This window comes from Festucalex cinctus, chromosome 15 (assembly GCF_051991245.1).
Source record: "Festucalex cinctus isolate MCC-2025b chromosome 15, RoL_Fcin_1.0, whole genome shotgun sequence".
NCBI classification, from domain to species: domain Eukaryota; kingdom Metazoa; phylum Chordata; class Actinopteri; order Syngnathiformes; family Syngnathidae; genus Festucalex; species Festucalex cinctus.
Window position 1 is genome coordinate 6230503 of NC_135425.1, and position 18945 is coordinate 6249447.

An 18945-nucleotide genomic window follows, 5' to 3' on the forward strand; every position below is an offset into this window, starting at 1 on the left:
ACATCGCTGGCGTTCCAGCTGTGTCAGTCGGGCGCGGTCAAGCTGCATGGGTTCCTCGTCATTCCCACTGACCTCCCTCGCGGTGGATGACTGGGGAAATGCATATCGTGGAGACTCACTTCCCAGTGGATGTTGGAGGGGTCCAGAACCAGGTATCCCTTGGAGTCCGCTGCTCTGCTTGAGCTCCCGCCTCCGATGATCAGTGCGGATGGCAAGCGAAATCAACGAGTCCAGGTCGCCGGGTAAGTCACTAGGAAGCAAGAGTTCTTGCATAGGTGTTGTGAGCCCCTTTAAAAAGTGATCATAGAGTGCTGTGGCGTTCCAGCCACTCTTGGTTGCTAAGGTTCGGAATCGGATGGCATAATCGTTGACCGATTCTCTGCCTTGTCGAAGATAACTGAGTTCTCGATCCTTCTCTCGATCCATACTGACCGGATCAAAAACTTGGCGGAGAGCTATGCAAAACGGCTGCGATTGAGCAGGTCGGGGAGTTCCGTGCCCATTCCGCGGTGGCCCAGTCTCTGGCTCGTCCAGTCTGGTGCGAGGTCATGAAGGCCACGCGGGAACGGTCTGTGGGGAAGGCCTGTGGCGAAAGTTCAAAGTGAATGTTGCATTCCGTCAGGAAGGCCTGGCAGTGTCCTGGTTTCCCCGAGTAACGCTCCGGGGGAGCCAGTCTCAGGCCTACTCCGGTAAATGCTGGAGTTTAAGTTGGCGGTTCAGCTGTTGTTTCCTGTCTCGTGGAGGATGGCATGACGCTTTGCAGGTGGCTCACCAGGTCCTGAACTTGTCCAGCAAGTTCCCCTATCCGGGTGGCCATGACTTGCTGGACCTCCTCCAGGTGCGACAAGCGAGTGGCCTGCCTCCGCAGTGCAGCCTCCAACTTCTCTGCTGAGTCCATTCTGGCCGAAGTGTACTGTCACGACGTGAAGAGGTAGGACACAAAAATAAAAGCATGACCAGCGTGGCGGCGTGACAGCATAAAATTTTGTGTTTTGCAATGAAAAAGGATATGCTTAATAACTCCCCGGTACATGCGCCAAAAAATCCCAAACTTGACATGTATGTTTATAGTCAAGGCCTGAAGCTATCTCTATGACAACATTCATATATATATATATATATATATATATATATATATATATATATATATATATATATATATATATATATATATATATTTATATTTATATGCAGCGCCACCTCGCCCTTGAGGCATGAAAAAAAAAAAGACCCCACTTACGGTATTTTTACAAAAATTGTAAACTCATTGTAAGTGTGATAACTAAGTCATTTATGAATATTCTTTTACTTTCCACCACTCAATATGTTCACTGGCATCAGACCGATCCAAACATATGTACTTTTTTATTTAGTTTCATTTTTTTTTTATCACTTCTATGGACAATAAAAGCAACATTGTGCAATGAGTACGAGCGATGATGTGTATATGTTCTTTTGCAAAAAATACCAATCAGGGCAACTCATTGCCGAAAAAAAAAATTAAAAAAAAGACGCTGATTTTTGCAGATCTTAACAATCACCAAAACCCAATGAGCTTGACACACATCACACCTGGAAAAAAAAATCCACGTAATGGTTTATCATGCCATTTTTAAAGAAATTCTGCTTCCAATGTGCCAGTACCCCAACGTGCAAGTACCCCAACGTGGCCCGGGCTGCTAGGGCCCTTTATAGCTGCTCGCAGCTCTAGTTGATGGTTTTGTTCTTTTTTGCCAGCCCCAGGATGGGCTGTTTCACCCCTATTGAGAGCTCCTTAGACCGCATGTTGTGTGTTCACAGCAACAGCTTCCAAACGCCACACCGAGAATCAACTCCAGACCTTTTAACTGCGTATTTGATAACAGGTTAATGAGGGAAGGGCCCATGTTTTTATTTTTTTATTTTTTGCATCCTTCTGAGTCAATTGTCCAATTGCTTTTGGTCCCCTGAAAAAAAAGAGAGCTACATTTTAAAGAGCTGTAACTCCTAAACCCCTGCTCCAATTTGGTTGTCAACACTCCCAAATTAAAGCAGAGTCTGCACTTTAATTCTATATTGATTATATGATTGTATCCTGAATATATTTTTCTTTCAACAGCTAAAACAACAAAACTTATGTCACTGTCCAAATACTTTACATATATTTTTAGATTAATTTCACATTTCCGAACATTTTTGTAAAATTTAAAACTTATTTAAAATTTACATAAAACCCTAAAAGAAAAAAAACAGACATCTTAAGCCAAGTAAGCTTTCTGAACAGGTTTTACTTGAAATAGTGTAATTTTTATCAAATCGTGCAATGAATGTAAACATAAATGGTAATAAACAGCCTCAGTTACTTCTTTCCACCTCTTGCTTGTTTTTTCATATGGAGTGCCCTTGGTAAATGACTAGCGACTGGTCTGTGTTTGGTTTGGCTGTCGGTGTACAGTTTCGGATGCTGTCTCCGCATGTGATTAAATAGGTTTTCGTTGTGTTGCCATCTGACATCCGAACGGAGTCTCCACAATCTTTGCAAATTATTTCTGCAAAATTACTTCTCTCAAAATTACGTCTTGTCATCTGGGGAAAACCCAAACCAATTCCACACTATGGAGGTGTATGTGCTTTTCGGGACTAAATTGGTATCACTTTGGCTTTCCGCCATGGCTTCCCGCTAGGGCTGGGCGATATGACCAAAAAATAAATCTTGATTTTTGCAGTCATTCAGGACGATTACGATTTTAACCTAATAAATCCAACAAACGCTGACTTAAAGGTTTCATTTATTCAAAAATAATTCCTGTGCAAAATGTTCAGACACCAGTAACGTATACTGATTCTAGATCAGTTTTAACATAATCTAAACATTCATAGTTTGTGCTTAAATGCCACAATTAAGTAGTTGGTAGCTAATGTAACCATGTCTTGTAAACCACCCAACCAACATTCTGCCACTTGTGAAAAATTACAACACCTAAAAGCATTTGGATGCAAGAGAACATAACAGCTTTTCATCATCCAGAAGACAAAATTCGATTTCACGATTTAGCAAACGATTTTTTATTTTTTTTAAATGACAATGTATCGAATTAATTCGATTTATTGCCCAGCCCAACTTCCCGCTATACAAACAAGCAGGGAGGCCGGAGTGTGACGCACGGTGCACTGTGATTGGTTGGTCAAGTACACGTCGCAGCTGTGGTCGATATTCTCCCAGACTACAGGAGGCAGTAAAGCGTGCCAATGGTGTATGAGCAGCATTCATTTGCTCCCAATAACGTGTAAATACGTTTTTTTTATGTTTTAAGTGTCCCGAAGACGTATTTATACGGTTTTTTTTGTTTTTTGTTTTTTATGCTAAGCATACAGAAGGCTTTGATGCAGCCTCTCAACTGCAAAGAACGGTTGCAGAAATGGTAGTTATTACACAAACGGCCAGCAGGTGGCAGCAGAGCAAAGGAGATAAACCAGGGCCATCTAGAAAAAAAAAAGCTAAATTACTTACCATTTTAAATAGATTTGTGAAAACTGAACTTAGCGCTCTCCTAATGCTAATAGATAGAAACATACATTTTTTTACTGATGAAAGAAGAGACTTTAATATTTTCTTGTGATATGTTTTGCTTTTATAGCAATTGAACACAATATTCTGTGGGCCTTGCAAAATCAGTCAAAATTCAGTAAAACAGCCGGGAGCAAACGGGATTGCTTCTGTGAAAATGGCTGGGGATGAATGAGTTAAAACAACAGTAGAAGTTGAAAATGTTATTTCCTCAATAAACTAATCGACAAAATCAGTTTGGGATGAGTTAGCAAAGTAAATATAAAACAGAATTGAGAAGTAGAAAACAGTGTTTAAGACACTGTTTGCTTGTCCGCGACGCCACGTAGTTTACAATTTCTCATATCTGCACGTGAGGGCAATGTGGACGTGTCGCGGAGGGACGGAGATGCTGAAATTGCGTCATTTCGCATTGTGGAGTCGTGCGGACCTACCGGCTGCATCGGGCTCCAGGTGGAGGAGTGGAACCGTCACTTGCCTTCAGTGCCAGTTGGCGTGGGTTCCCCCGCCTGGGAGACCATGTAAGTTTGAGTGAGTGAGTGAGTGAGTGAGTGAGTGAGTGAGTGAGTGAGTGGAGGGAGGAAGGAAGAAACTAAAAAAAAAAAAAATAAGACCTCACGAATGCGTCAAGCATAAACCAAGCTTGAGCCCACATAAAGTTGAACTGCATAGAATGTGCCCTACAGACGATCTTGACGATCTTTCAGCTTTATGAGATCGTCAACACATTAAAGTCCTTAATGATCTAATATCGTCATATTGGCCACCCCTACTTTACTTCATCACACAGTTAACCTCCACATAGTTTTCACTTAATGTACTTCAGGAATACCACCATTGGTTTTCATAGCAGCCACAACATATTGTGTTCTGCCAATCTGAGTTGAATGTAGGGGGTTGGGGGTAAGGAGAGTAGTTGTTTGTGGGCCAGGGTGAATATTCATGTTCTCCATTCGTGTGTGAGTAAAGATATTGAATGTGCAATGGTGATGTGCTGAATGCAACAGACTTCAAAGCCAGTGGTCAATCTTTCATGCAGGGCTGTAAGAGTAGGTGCTTCCGGCTAGGGAAAATGTTTTTCAATGTCAAGGTTATGTCACTTATTAAAAAATAACAAAATTCCACAATTATGAGACAAGATGAGGCAAACCAGTGTATGAAGAGGTACAGGTTTTCCCTAATAGGGCTGGGCGATATAGCTGAAAAAATGTATAAAAATATTAAGTAGGGGAGAGTGGGGTATTGTGAGACACTGGGTAATGTGAGACACCACCTGTATCTCGGAAAAAGAGCACATCTGTTGTTATGTGACCAATTTATTATCAAGCCCCTCCCATTTCATCTTGGCCATAAAGAAGATGACTGGATTGTGCTGAGGTAAGCATGCATTTTGTACAAAAATATATTTTTGGGATATAAAAATAATTTTTTGGCTTTCAACTTAAATCAATTGTTGCACTAAAGCTAATTGACTCAAGAGGAAAAAATGTACATCCCACATATTGTTGAACTATCAACTTATAAATGTATGTGTGTATGCTAGCCAAAGATTATCCTGAGTTGTGAAGAAAGGTTGTTCTTTATAAAATTGTGGTGGTGGGTTAAAGTGAGACAAATGCCATGGGGCAAAGAGAGACACTGTCTTTTCAAACACGTTTTGTTTTTTTCAGGTCAGAAAATGTTTTAAAAAAAAACATCAAGCAAAGGAAAATACAACAACCTTGAAGAGGAGAAAATTGCAGCCAGTATGATCCATTCAAAGCACAATGCCACTGAGCCCTTGATGAGTGGATGAGATCAAATGCTGGCAAAACAGTCACCATTAACCAGGTTGTAGGAGTTGTGAATCTAGATTTAAGTTGGTACACAACATAACTTTACTTCTGGGTTTAGGTCCACTGGGATTTTCCCATATAATTAGGACATTTTCCCTGAAGACGTCTTTGCACCATCTATGGTCTCAGAACTACCAAACCTTGAACTGCAGCCTGCCAATGGGGATAATCTGGATGGTCCACTTCTAGAAGGTGATATGGAAGGTCCACATGAAGATGAACCATGATCCACTGGAAGATGAACCATGCACTGCAGAGAAGTCACCCCATCCTAATGCACCCACCCCCTCGCCAGATGACATGGATGTGCGACATAAGACCAGCCAACCTAGATATGTGTCTCCTCAAGAAATCATTGCGCTTCTCAAATGTCTCCCCAGAAAACAAACCACACAGAAGTGTGTGAAGACAGCCATCCTCGCAGATATTCCTGAGAAGAAAGCAATTGAAAAAACCTTTGAAGACAGAAAAAAAAAATCTGGAAGGGAAACTGTGGGGGAGACTTTGCCATAAAGAAAAATGATGTGGCACATGTCCCTAAAAGTGAAGTTGTGAGGAAGCTGCCACAACCAACAAGGATTGCAGGAACCACACGAAGATAACATAGGTCTTGCTATAGTGTGAGGTCCTATAGTGTTTCTACTCCTGATTTCTGAGTCGCAGTCTGCTCTACCCTACCTGTTTCAGTTCATTCTTTGCCCTGATTTCCAGATCATAGATGGCTCTGAGAGTCCTGAGTTCTGACTCCAACTGTGTGAAAATGGTTGTTTCGCTCATTTGATTGTTAAATAAAGCATTTTGAATGATATTTTGTCGTTTTTGTTCAGTTACCTTCAAATGTTTAGGGAATACAGTGGTACCTCTACTTACGAAATTAATTGGTTCTGGAAGAAAGTTCTTAAGTAGAAAATTTTGGAAGTAGAGACGCATTTTCCATGTAAATGCCCTAATCCGTTCCAAGCTTCCCAAATTTCAGACATAAATGTTTTAAAAAGCATAAAAATGCATCAAAACATGTTACAAATGCATATTGCAATTAGATTATTGCACAATAAGTTGTGCATAATGTAAATAACAAAAAAATTGAGTAAAGAATAAAAATGATGGTTATTTACCTTTTTAACTGCTGTCCTCATCGTTTTTTGCCCTCTGGTTCATGTTTTCCTCTCTCAGAAGTATTTTTTTAATTTTTTTTTGCCTGGTGTTTTATAAAGAACTGATCAATGGATGGGGGTTTTTTTCGGAAATGTCCAAGGCAAACATTATTTAGTGAGCAAACGCCTGACTGGTGAACACTTTCTCTGGGCGATTCTTTTAAACAAATTCTGAAACTTCATGGAAACATCCGGTATGGCGAGGCATCTTTTTAAAAAAAAGGCCCGTCTCGTCGCAATTAAAAACTTACTGTGCCTTCATCAATCACCAATTGTTTGAATTTTTGCACAAATTCGTTGGCCGTTAGTTCATACATTTACAAAAAACTATCGAACACCTCATGGGCCGCGGGATGAATGATGAGGACGCTGTATAGACACCGATCTAGTATACGCTCATACCTATGGTAGAGGTTCCTCTTAGCCAATGGGATGCCAGAAACATGCACAAACACCGATCTAGTCTACGCTCAGAGATACCTATGGTAGAAGTTCCTCTTAGCCGATGGGATGCCAGAACGATGCACAAACACCGATCTAGTATTTACGCTCATAGATACCTATGGTAGGAAATAGCCATAGCCGAAAGTGTGTTGCGTTCGGTAATGTATTTTTACCTTTCTTATCTAGAAATTTATTTCGTAACAAGAGGTAATATTTTCCCGTTGAGGCGTTTCGTAACTCGAAAATTTCATATGAAGAGACGTTCGTAAATAGAGGTTCCACTGTAATGAGTCCATGATTTTTTTTTTTAATTATTCCAACATTAGTTACGGAATCAGTGCTTGTTTAACTAGTTGTCAGGATTCTGACTTTTACAACAGGTGTTAGGTTTGATTCAGAGTGGAAAAAGTAAGTGGATCATTTTACCCCTAGGAGGCTCACTTTACCCCTTTGAAATTTGGGCTTTGTCTTAGTTTACCCCGTAGCTGGGTTAAAATGAGACACTTTACCACTTTTTTTTTTTTAAACAATCATATTTTCACTGTCTTTAGTCCTGCGTACATTCTGATAATTTCCATTCTTAGGAAACATCCTAAACTAGAGCTGCGAGCAGCTATAAAGGGCCCTCGCAGCCCGGGCCACGTTGGAGTCCTTGCACGTTGGGGTACTTGCACGTTAGGGTACTGGCACGTTGGGGTACTGGCATATTGGAAGCAAAATTTCTTTGAAAATGGCATAATAAACGTTTACATGTAGAATATTTTTTTTGCCAGTGTGTGTCAAGCTCAACGGGTTTTGGTGATTGTTAAGACCTGCAAAAATCAGCGTCCTTTTTTATTTTTAGGCAATGAGTTGCCCTGATTGGTATTTTTTGTAAAAGTGTATATATACATCATCGCTCGTTGTACTCATTGCACAATGTTACTTTTATTGTCCAAAGGGGCAATCAAAAATGAATAAAACAAAATGGAAACGTACATACGTTTGGATCGGTGTGAAGCCAGTGAACAATTTGAGTGGTGGAAACTAAAAGAATATTCAGAAATGACTTAGTCATCACACTTAGAATGAGTTTACATTTTTTTGTACAAAATACCGTATGTGGGTTTTTTTTTTTATATAAGCCTCAAGGGCTAGGTGGCGCTGTATTTATAACTGAATGTTGTCATCGAGATACCTTCAGGCCTTGATTATAAGCATACATGTAAAGTGTGGGATTTTTTTTGGAGCATGTACCGTGGAGTTATTAAGCATATCCTTCATTCACGATATTGCTTTTAATGTCCACAGAGGCTATCAAAAATAAATAAAAATATATATATGTTTGGATAAGTCTGATGCCAGTGAACATTTTGAGTGGTGGAAACTAAAAGAATATTCATAAATGACTTAGTTATCACACTTAGAATGAGTTTACATTTTTTGTACAAAATACCGTATGTGGGGTATTTTTTTTTTATGCCTCAAGGGCTAGGTGGCGCTGCATATATAACTGAATGTTGTCATAGAGATAGCTTCAGGCCTTGACGATAAACATACATGTCAAGTTTGGGATTTTTTGGAGCATGTACCGGGGAGTTATTAAGCATATCCTTTTTCAGTGCGAAACACAAACTTTGATGCCCCGCCTTCATCATATAGTATTTCGAAAGGTCAAGATTTTTCCCCCTGTCGTTGGCTCAGGTCTTGACATGGTCCAGGTCAAGTCTTAACTCAGTCAGATGAAACGTGTAGGAGAAGTGGGCAAAAGTCTGCGCCCTGTGAATGTGCAAAAATTGTCAAAAATGGGACATTCAAAAATTCGTAGCTCACTTCCTGTTCATTTTAGCATATGGGTCCAAGAGACTTTTTTGTAGGTCTTGGGCTCCCTCATACACCTAAAAATATTCGTCGTTCTTGCTTAAACGTACAACCGGGGCTGCTTCGTTAAAAACTTCTAGGGGGCGCTATTGAGTCATTTTTGTAAAAATAGCACAATCAACAATAAAATATTGCTCATTTTACCAGGCCAGATGTGTGTGCCAAGTTTCATGAGTTTCTGTGCATGTTTAGACCCTCAAAACTGGCGTTGTTTTCTTGGCGAACAGCGCTTAGCCACATCCACAGCAATTCGCGAAAACTCACAAACTTCGTGTTGTGACATCATGAAGGCCGAAACCCTCATCTGAGCAAATATGAGGTAGGTCCAGTTAACGTGTTTGGAGAAAAACGTAGAAGAAAATTCGTAAGAAAAAAAATTGCCACTAGGTGGCGCTATCAGTTAGATGAAATATAAGTCAGTAGATGTCTTTAGGGCTGGACTCTCATCAAATGTGTGAAATTTTGAGAAGATAGGATCATCTCGGTCAAGTTAATGCAGCTTTTATTTTCACGAAAAATCTTCAGACTTTGCGTCACCGTAGCGGCCACGCCCTTTGGCGAAAAGTTACAATATTCGGTGTGGGGCATGATCAACATCTTAAGCCTTTTCTGACCAATTTTCAAATGGATCCCTTCAACAAGCTCAGCACAGTAGCTAAAAACGTAAAGTATGACATTTATTGTAACCACTAGGTGGCGCTATATGTATAACTGAATTTTATCATATAGATGTTTTCAGGCCGTGACTATTACGTTGCCTGAGAAGTTTGAGATTTTTTGGAGCTTGAACATGGGAGTTATTAAGCATTTGCTCTTTCTGGACAAATGAAATTTTAAAGGCAATATTTGATGCCCCGCCCCCGTCATATAGTATTTCAAAAAGGCAAGATGTTTTGCCCAGTTTTTCTCTCAGGTCTTGAGATGATAAATGCCAAGTTTGAAGTTAATTGGATGAAAAATGTTTGCAAAGGGGGAAAAAGCATGACCACAGTGAATGTGCCAAAATAGGCCAAAATTGGACATAAAAAAATTCATAGCTCACTTCCTGTACATTTTAGCTACATGGTCCCAATAGACTTTTTTGTGCGTCTCGGGGTGCTACACGTGCCTGCCAATTTTTGTTGCTCTAGCTCAAGCGTGCCGGGCTTGGTTTATATTTTTCTACGCTAGGGGGCGCTATCGAGTCGCATTGTTATGACGACTTAATAATATCAAATTTTTCGCCGGGCCTGAGGAGTGTGCAAAGATCGGTGAGTTTTCGTGAATGTTTAGGTACCCAAAATCGCGATCGTTTGCGGAGAATAAAGAAGAAGAAGAATAATAATAATAATAATAATAATAATAATAATTTTTACAAAAACAATAGGGACCTCGCAGCGGTCGCTGCTCGGGCCCTAATTAACGGAAAATGTGTTAATTTTAGCTATACATCAGTTTAGCTTGCTTGGAGAGGGAGAAATGTAAAGAATGTCTCACATTATCTCACTCTCCCCTACTTCATGACAGTAGGTATCAAAATCACGATTAAATTTTGATTAATCATCCAGGGCTATATTTCCATGTATTTCATTTTGTATTTATATTACAAAATACTACTTCACAGTTCACTTATTGTGGATTCACTATATTTGATTTGTATTTGGGTCCAAAATTCACTTAGAAATGGCAATCCATGACTTTGTTACATCTCGGCTGGATTATTGTAATGCACTTTATTTTGGGATCAGCCAGTCCTCCCTGCAGCGTCTCCAGCTTGTCCAAAATGCTGCTGCTCGTCTCCTTACTGGTGCCCGGAAGAGGGAACACATAACCCCTATCCTGGCCTCTCTTCACTGGCTGCCCGTGAAATTTAGAATCCATTTTAAGATTCTTCTATTTGTTTTCAAATCTCTCAATGGTCTTGCCCCACCTTATCTCGCCGAGCTCTTGCACCCCTACACACCTGCCAGGTGCCTCAGGTCAGCAGACCAGACACAATTGGAGGTTCCGAGGGCTAAGCGGAAGCTTAGAGGAGATCGAGCCTTTGCTGTTGCCGGTCCCTCCCTTTGGAACGACCTTACACTTAATATTAGGCAACCCCCCTCATTATCCTCTTTTAAAACACATCTATATTCTTTGGCTTTTGGCGCACCATGAGACTTGTTCTTGGTGTTTTGTGGTGTGTGTGAGTTTGATGTTTAGTCTACTTATTTATGTATTTATTTTAGAGCTGTCAAACGATTACATTTTTTAATCAGATTAATCACATCTTAGAATTTTGATTAATCATGATTAATCACTGACTTAAAAATTATTTTTTTCCCCAACATATTTTGCCTGCTAAATTTGAAGCGCGTCTATTATGTGTTAATTTTTGCGACATTGAATATTATGAGGACGTCTTCAAAAATGTATATCCACTGCACAGGCTCATCCTGCTTTTTCTAATCAATTCATTATTTGCATAATTTAAAATGGGAAAAAAATTACCAATAGCATATCTATCCATCCATCCATCCATCCATTTTCTTGACCCCTTATTCCTCACAAGGGTCGCGGGGGGTGCTGGCGCCTATCTCAGCTGGTTCTGGGTAGTCGGCGGGGGACACACTGGACTGGTTGCCAGCCAATCACAGGGCACACAAAGACGAACAACCATCCACACTCACAAGCAGACCTAGGGACAATTCAGAACGCCCAATTAACCTGCCATGCATGTCTTTGGAATGTGGGAGGAGACCGGAGTACCCGGAGAAGACCCACGCGGGCACGGGGAGAAAATGCAAACTCCACCCAGGAAGGCCGGAGCCTGGACTCGAACCGGAGTCCTCACAACTGGGAGGCGGACGTGCTAACCACTCGATCACCGTGCCGCCCCAATAGCATATGTAAACATTTATTAAATGCTTTAATTTAATGCATGTAGTTATGTTTATTGCTCAAACTCCAACAGCTACCTTTAATGTAACCATCCACTGTCGGCTAAAAAGGATCATCTGCGGTCAAAATTAATTGTGTGATTAATCTGTGGTAATACAATGATTAATGCGATAATTTTTTGTGATTAATTAATTAATTAGTGAACGCTTTAACTTTGACAGCACTAATTTATTTCTCTTTATTCACTACTTATTTATTTACTGATTTAAAATGTAGTTACTTGTTTAAAAAAAAAAAAACAAAAAAAAAAAAAAACCTGTATTCGCACTTCAAAATGTTTGCTTTGTTCTAGTTTACTGCAAAACTGATGTTTATGTACAGCACTTCGTATACAGCAATGCCTGTTCTTAAAGCGCTTTATAAATAAAGTTGAGTTGAGTTTATCTTGGGTTGTACATCGCTACTTAGCGGGTTTTCCAGAGATTATTACTCACAATCCCCAGTGCTCCACCCCTCATATATTTACTGTATTCTTTATTTATACTGCTATTTTTCTTATATTTACCACGGTAAGTGTTTATAAGGTTGGAACTGTGCAGTGGCTTCATTATGGCTCAGTAGAAGCGTAACTCGACCCCAAAAGCAAAAACTTTTTTTTTAACTCGACTTAGCGGAAATTCACCGCGGGAGGGCATGGAACGTAACACCCACGAAAGTGAGGAAACTATACTTTCATAGAATTAGTTCAACTCTGCACAGTTTATGTATAGTCTTTGCTAAAACTGCTATGTTGGGTCAACACAAGTCCATACACACTGACTAGCTATGGTCTCACATTATGTTGCTGCTCTCGAACCTGGCTGTCTTTGTCCATTATTTATCTGCACAGGACACTATGTGAAACTGTTTGGCTCTGGCAGATATTACCCCCATCCATCCATCTATCTATCTTCTTCCGCTTATCCGGGGTCGGGTCGCGGGGGCAGCAGCTTCAGGAGGGAAACCCAGACTTCCTTCTCCCCAGCCACTTCAACCAGCTCCTCCGGCGGGATCCCAAGGCGTTCCCAGGCCAGCCGAGAGACATAGTCTCTCCAGCGTGTCCTGGGTCGTCCCCGGGGCCTCCCGCCAGAGGGACATGCCCGGAACACCTCCCCAGGGAGGCGTCCAGGAGGCATCCGAACCAGATGCCCGAGCCACCTCAGCTGTATATTACCCCCATATACACAAATTGTATTTACTTTCTATGTAATCACATTACAAGAATAGCTCAACTCAACGTTCGATATGACCGTAGTTTATCTTGTATCCTCGCAAAAGTTTAGCGCGTCTGTATTTCTGTTAGTTCGAAACAACAAACCTGCGATCACGTCTCTGATTACCTGTTGAAAGGGGACTGATTCTGTCTTTTCATCTACAACTGCTTCAAACAAAGCATATGTAGGAATGAAAAAATGTTGGTTTGTTGTGATTGTATTACTGTTAATGTTTTATGCTGTGTTGTATGTTATTTGTTTCTGTAAAGCGCTTTGTGACAGCTACGGCTTTTTGAAAGCGCTATTTAAAAAAAGATGACTTGACTATCTAATAGTTGAATCTGTGATTGGCAGAATGTGCGTGGCCAGACGTTAACACTCCTTACGCTGAGTGATAAAAGCTATTTGGAATAAAACAGATGTTAAAATGAAATAACACACATACACATAGCTTGTTATTTTATTTGACGTAAATAAAATGGTTTTCTGACTTTTTACCTGTCAAAAAATAAATAAAGGCTTTTACTTTGTGATTGGATGGGACAGGGCGCAGAGGTGGAACTTCCGTCTCCCAGTGCAAAGCCTTTCCGTATCCGCTGCCACAACAGAAGGCTAAAACTAGATTAGCTTTCGGGCTCACATATACAGTAGAACAGAACAGCACAAAACGACTTCGGAGTGAACGAGGTTGTTTTTGCTGTAATGTCTTATTTTCCAGAACCAATCAATGACGTCATTGATCTCACAATTTATGACATTACAGCTCACTATCTCCAACACTAAATAAATACATTGTGATTCCCGTTCAATGAAAGGTAGCCACTCACTGCTTGTCACTCGAATAGTAAACACTTATTGATTACTGTGAGCAGCCATCAGTTGACATAGTGGAATTTCCATTCCAGATTTTAAGCCACACAGACACGAGGATATGTCCGTGTAAGGCAATAAAATAATAACGCCAAGGTCGCTGTAACCTCGACAATAAAAGTCCAAAACAGCCAATAAAGTGTTATTTTTCAGTTAATCCTGCATATTTGCTACCAGCAGTAATTTTGAGTTGATGAAAACATAAGAAACCAAGCTGATGATTGTCACGTCTTTAAGATTTAATAAATTTGGACTGAAAATACAAGAGGGGCTCTATTTATACAGCATAGCATTGACAAGCTATGACCACAGCCTTTCATCATGGACTACTCAATAGGTCAGATATGGTACTGATTATTAACTGCTTCACTTGTCTACACCGTGTTTTTATTCTTGCTGCTTCTTGACTGTTTACGATCTTTGAAGACATGCTGAGCAAGATTCAGTCAGCTAAGTTAAACTTGCCTCCGAACTATAAATCCAAATCAAACATAGGACTGATATATTAAAAGTGCTATCATAAAATCCTGTGAATACTATGCAGGGCTCTGCACTAACTTTTCCACTACTAGCACAGGTGCGAGTAACATTTTTAGTTGCTCGCACAGCACAGGATTTGGTCGCACCATTTTTAGTGTAGGTGCAAGCAGCATGACCTTAGGCATATGGAACTCGATATATTTGCAAAATATTTCATTGGAACACGAGGTTTACTTGCAACAGCAGGGGCTATCAAAACAAGTCAATTATTTCGTATAACTTAACTTGTGAACATTATATTATTTTTTTTAGCTCAGTAAAAGTCAGTACTTTTTTTTTTCTTCACCTGCTCCTCGGCCGTTGTTCCCCTGCCTGTTTGATTTGGCACCTTCCGTTGGCCGTCCTTTACCATCATCATTCTCCTCCTCATTCTCATTTTGTTTTAGAAAATAATCAGCAATAGACCGCTTCATTTTTTTAAAATTCGCTGCCACTTTTCCATGAGCCCTGCACGGCACGCTACCACACCACACCCGCCTCCATTGCTTTTCCGTTACAGGAGGTGCGCGGCGGGAAGGGGGCGGGATCATTTGAACTCTCCAAACCAAGCTTGCATTCCCCAAAGCGTGCAGATCTTCCATAACATTTCACGAGTGGCAAATCACGCCAACATTGAACCATATTTACAATTTAATATGGACCACCATGGATGAAATATTGCGATTCACGACCGGCTCGCGAGTCCCGAAGCTATTTCTGAATGGACAGCTCTGCCGCTAGCGCTCTCATTCAAGTGAATGGGAACACACGACCAGCGAGCGTTGTGCACTCGCGTTTTTTTTTTTTTTTTTTTTTAAAACCACAAACATTACAAATCCATCCACAAGTTTTAAATTGTAAATATAGTTCAGCGTTGTTGTAAAAGGTTATTATATTGATTGTATGTACCGTATTTTTATGACCTTGGTGAAGATCAGCGGGCGCCTTTGCTTCTCTCGCACAAACAAGGAAATGGGCGTGTGCCACGGCGTTTCTCTCTGCATTGCTGTCAAATGACACGGCCCCCCCCCCCCCCATCTCTTCCGACGACCGGTGCTGCAGAATCACTGCTGAAAGGGTTCCAAACAGCGGTTACAACGGAACCGCTCGCCCCGAAAGAGTCCCACGGAGATATCCGGGGACAAACAATGCCGCTTCTGTGTGGAACCGGTCTGGTGGGAAAGCTCCATATTATATATGTTTGTATGTAAATTGCAGTCTGCGCGGTGCGCTTGTACACGTATGCTGTGCCAATCAGGAAGTAGCCAGCCAATCACATCGCAGCGGGAGGTGCTGGAGCCTATCTCAGCTGGCTCTGGGCAGTAGGCAGGGTACACCCTGACTGGTTGCCAGCCAATCGCAGGGCACCATTTTGACTTTATTCAAATAAATATCTGTTACAAGCCAAAATTAGAAGCAGAAGTAGAAAATTGTTTAATCGCGATTAACTGCAGAAAATTGTGTGATTAATTAGTTAAAATATTTTAATCGCTAGACAGCACTAAAAAAATAAATAAATAAATAACTTGGATTTTTTTTAATGTGGGGGCAGGGCTATTAGTCGATTAATCGATGAAATAATTGATAGGCAACTCGATTTTTAAAAAAAGTCGGTAGTGACAGCACTAGTATGATGCGATAAGTTTGCGGCGTGAGCAACTAGCCACCAACGGGAGCGTAAACAAATGACAGCGTTCGGCGAGCCAAACTGCAGCTGCATTCAAATACTGTCGGACATTTCAAACTCAGACAGAAAAAAAGTCCATCAATGTATGAACCATTCATAATTGCAACTGTCTAAACAATGTAAGCTTTCTATCTATAAGTTGCCATACATTAAGAATGATGGCTTCACTTTTTTTTTTTTTAATTTATTTATTTTTTTACTTAATTTCAATCAATGGTCGAACTAGTCACTTATGCTTACAATAGAGAATCATCTACTTGGCTTTCATCTAGGGCTGGGACAACGCGTCGACGTCATAAATGCACGTCGATGCCGTCACTTTTGGCGCCATCGCGCAATGTCTGGGCCACCAAATATACGTTTACCTTGCAGACAAAGCACAGGGCGCAAAAAAAAAAGAAAAGAAAAAAAAAAGCAGAACGTACAATGCACGTATATTGTGCACAATCACAGTGTAGCAATGGACGGCAACGAATCACGATCGTTGTGGTTTGCGGATAACCGGAAGACATGACAAGCAAGCTTCGTGTACCGGCAGGAGCCGGGTCAAAAATGGAGGAAGTGTGGAGATTTTTTTTTTTTTTAAATTGTCGAAGTGTGAAGCAAGCTCGCAATGACACAATACAATGATGTGTCTATTGTTTCTAATAGATAGATGACGCGGAATCTGAGAAGCGGAATTGCCTCCTTTTTTTTCTTCCGTTGTGCGCAGCGCGACGGGATATAGTTCATGAATCAAAAAATAGCAGCGACCGCAGCATCGAGTAGCAGCGAGACCGGGGAGAAGAAACGACCTCGTAATAAGACGTATGGGAGTACCTCACACCTAAAAATGCAAAGTACTTGGCATACCATAAAAGCACAACCGCGATTAAGAGGGGGCACCCGGGAGCTTCTTGTGTGGAAAAGACATCGTAAGTTTTCAACTTTTTTTTTTTTCTTTCCTTGTTGGCAATGAGTAACCCCGTCATTCATCCAAACTGCACCACATAACTTGTGCTCCAGCCTCGCACACTTTAACACACGCAAATACACAGCCCTCACCCCGGGTTTACACCGGTTGCGTGTGCGGTGCGGCTGCGGTGCGTCTTGACTGCGTGCTCCGGACGCGTCAATTTTTTGTCCAATCCACACCGTCTCCGCACAGCTGCGGTCCGGCAGCTCCGTCGCCGACCACTTCCCGCCGTGTCTCGCGTGACCACACGCGATCATGTGGCATTAAAAACAACGACAAACACACAGAAAGTCTGTGCTCAACAGAGAAGCAGAAAGAGAGGTGGACTTTTATTTTTTTTTTTGTGGCTTTCTACCTCCAATATAAACCTCTCCTCGTCCATGTTCGCTGGTGTCTAAACCGTGAATGAGCACCTCGCACGTTAACTCCAGGCCCGTCTACGCCCACATCACGTTTTGCTAGCATGCTTGCGAAATAGGAGCTGGCGAGTGTTTTATCTTGAAAGGTAACCGGAAATTTATTTTGAAACTGCGTCGGTCTTCCTGTCCCGCTCGATGTGTTTTGTGCTAGCTTGCCATTTGCCGGAGGCCTACCGCTGCGGCATCCGGCAAAAATAGAAAATAGGTCTATCCTTGCGGAAGGGCTGCGGCATGCCGCAGCTGAGACGCAGTCGACACGCAACGCACACGCAAGCAGTGCAAACTGCACCATTCGAATGAATGTAATCTAATTGCTTGCGTCGCCGGAACGCACCCCAACCGCACCGCAACCGCATCCGGTGTAAATCCCAGTTGACTCGTGTTTTGTCGACTGCTTGTACAATAATCTACCTGCCTTTAATTCCCTTTCATTTGCAGCTAAAAGGACAGTAAGATGGAAGTATAACTGTTAAAAATTATTATTTGTGTGTGTGTGGGGGACGACACCATTCTACCTGCACTTAAACCTATTTGTCATTGCACTAATAAGAAGGGCACTATTATTTACATTTGAAATAAGTAGTGCGGCATAAATTTATTTAAATGTTGCATATTGAACTTGAAAAGTTGAAAGTTTGTGTTCACGAAAGTTGTGGAGTGAGTATAAAAATAAAGGCTTGTGTGAATAATAGGGGTGTGCCAAAAAATCGATTCATAAAAGAATCGAGATTCTCCTTTATTAATCGAATCGATATTAATATCCAAAAATCTATTTTATTTAAATTAGAAATGAAGAAGAAGGGGAACAGGAAGTTGTAGCCCACATGCTGTTTTTGTGGAAAAAGGCACTTAAACAATACAAAATTAATAAATGTTTAAACAAAAAGAGACACTTTAATGTCTCTATTTGTCATTTTGTCTTGCAAAGCAGACTGGAGTAGATCATGACAATGTTGTGCATATCTGTAAATTGAAGCAGAAATCATTTGTCAATCAAATAATTTTGAATCGAAAATTGTTTGAATCGAGAATCAAAAATTGATTCTGAATCGAATTGTAGACCCAAAAATCGTAATCAAATCGAATCGTGAGACAGTCAGAGATTCCCAGCCCTAGTGAATAACCATCTCGCAGTTCCCTGTTTGCAAGTTGATTAAGTCGTTCTACCTGCAAGAACAAGTACAAAACCAGAGGTATACCTGAACTAGGGGTGCGCAATATGACGATATTAGATCGTTATGGATCGTTAAGTGTTGACGATCTCATAAAGCTGAAAGATCGACAAGATCGTCTGTAGGTCACATTTTATACAGTTCAACTTTATGCGGGCTCAAGCTTTGCATGCATTCATGAGGTCTTTTTTTTCTTTTCCCCCCCTCCCTCCACTCACATAAACACGCACTCGAACTTACAGCGGGGCCGTGATGTCACCGCAGACAACGCCGCGGCACACGCCCATTTCCTTGTTTTAAGCGAGAAGAGGAGGACGCGTCCGCCGGTCTTCGCCAAAGTCATAAAAATAGAGTATATACAATAAATAGAA

The 18945-nt window shown here is 41.1% G+C and overlaps 1 protein-coding gene and 1 long non-coding RNA gene across 2 annotated transcripts in view; both read right to left on the bottom strand.

Moving 5' to 3' along the window:
- The window catches only part of LOC144002482 (uncharacterized), a 65876-nt gene extending 60208 nt beyond the window's left edge, over nucleotides 1-5668 (bottom strand). The window contains exon 1 of the long non-coding RNA XR_013278752.1: nucleotides 3982-5668. This is a non-coding gene — a long non-coding RNA (uncharacterized LOC144002482). The remainder of the gene's footprint in view (nucleotides 1-3981) is intronic.
- Nucleotides 1-18945, bottom strand: part of slc12a2 (solute carrier family 12 member 2) — a 441149-nt gene that overhangs the window by 409055 nt on the left and 13149 nt on the right. The window lies entirely within an intron of this gene.